We start from the raw sequence: 1,161 nt of genomic DNA on the forward strand, positions 1-1,161 counted from the left end.
AGCTTTTGCGTGATTAATATTGATGGAATTAAAATTGTGATAAAAACACATAAAGTTTTTAAAATAATTTCTTTAAATAACAATTTTTCTTATTCTTACCAAAACAAAATGTTCAATTGTAGATGTAGGATTTTCTTCAAATATTGTAGGGAATGCATCCTTCTTAAGTTGATGGCTTGAACTTGAGGACCGATAATCAGATTCTACAAAATGCTTACTGCATATACAGATCGATGTATAGTTTTGATATTCTTTCATTAAATATTTTGGAATATAATCTAACCAGATCTGAAAGCTTGCACTGGTTGCGGGTGGAAATCTAAAAATTTAATTTTTTATTAGGCAAAATATGATTTAGGCTCAGTTTCACAAATTAACTGCTGACTGGAGGTTAACTAACTGTCTATCTCAGTGAACTCATTATAGAGTTCACTGGTCTATCTTTATCTTATATTATTATATCTAAAACAGAGAACCGGTTAACCTCCAATTAGCAGTTTGTGAAACTGAACTTAAATATACTAATTAATTCATTTGTATACATATACCGATGAAAAGTTAAAGCAGTTGTTTGAGTCTATACAGATTTACAATTTTTTATTACACAATAATGAACCATTTTTGTCTTTCTATAATTTTGCTCTTTAGTTTAGTCGTGTAGCCGGCAGTGAATTCTGTAGCCTGCACCGTTTACACCGGTCACCGCCTGCACGTGCATGACGTCACAGAGTCGATGTTTTTGGTAAGGTTTTACATCGATAGAAAGAGACAAGGATTCACCCAAACGCACCTCTCTCTCGGCAACAGCCAGAACTATAGATCACTCATTCCAGTATGATATAGAGTTCACTGGCCCATACTCATGGTTATACTGTGGCCATAGACATATAAAAGATAGACTGCTTATGAGGCAGTGGAACCCTAGGTGGGGGCATCCTCCTGAGGGAAAAGGACAACATGAATTTATTTGGCTATCTGTCTTCCTCTAGTGGACGTGATCTGAAGGCGATCACGTGATCACGTACACTAGAAGAAGATAGATACCCAAATAAATTGGTGTTGTCCTTTTCTCTCAGGAGGACATCCCCCACTACCTCATAAGCAGTATCTATCTTTTATATGTTTATGACTGTGGCCGAGCCACAGTATAACCAGTATGCC

General features: G+C 35.9%; 1 long non-coding RNA gene across 1 annotated transcript; it reads right to left on the reverse strand.

Moving 5' to 3' along the window:
- Nucleotides 1-98: 98 nt before the first annotated feature.
- On the reverse strand, nt 99-784 carry LOC105565519. Its single transcript, XR_001009200.1, has 2 exons — nt 549-784; nt 99-319 (listed from the first exon to the last, which is right to left on the reverse strand). It is a non-coding gene; the product is annotated as an uncharacterized LOC105565519 (long non-coding RNA).
- Between the last annotated feature and the right edge of the window lie 377 nt (nt 785-1,161).

The sequence above is a fragment of the Vollenhovia emeryi genome, unplaced genomic scaffold (assembly GCF_000949405.1).
Source record: "Vollenhovia emeryi isolate VEMERY1.0 unplaced genomic scaffold, V.emery_V1.0 DF950823.1, whole genome shotgun sequence".
Classification (NCBI taxonomy): Eukaryota; Metazoa; Arthropoda; class Insecta; order Hymenoptera; family Formicidae; genus Vollenhovia; species Vollenhovia emeryi.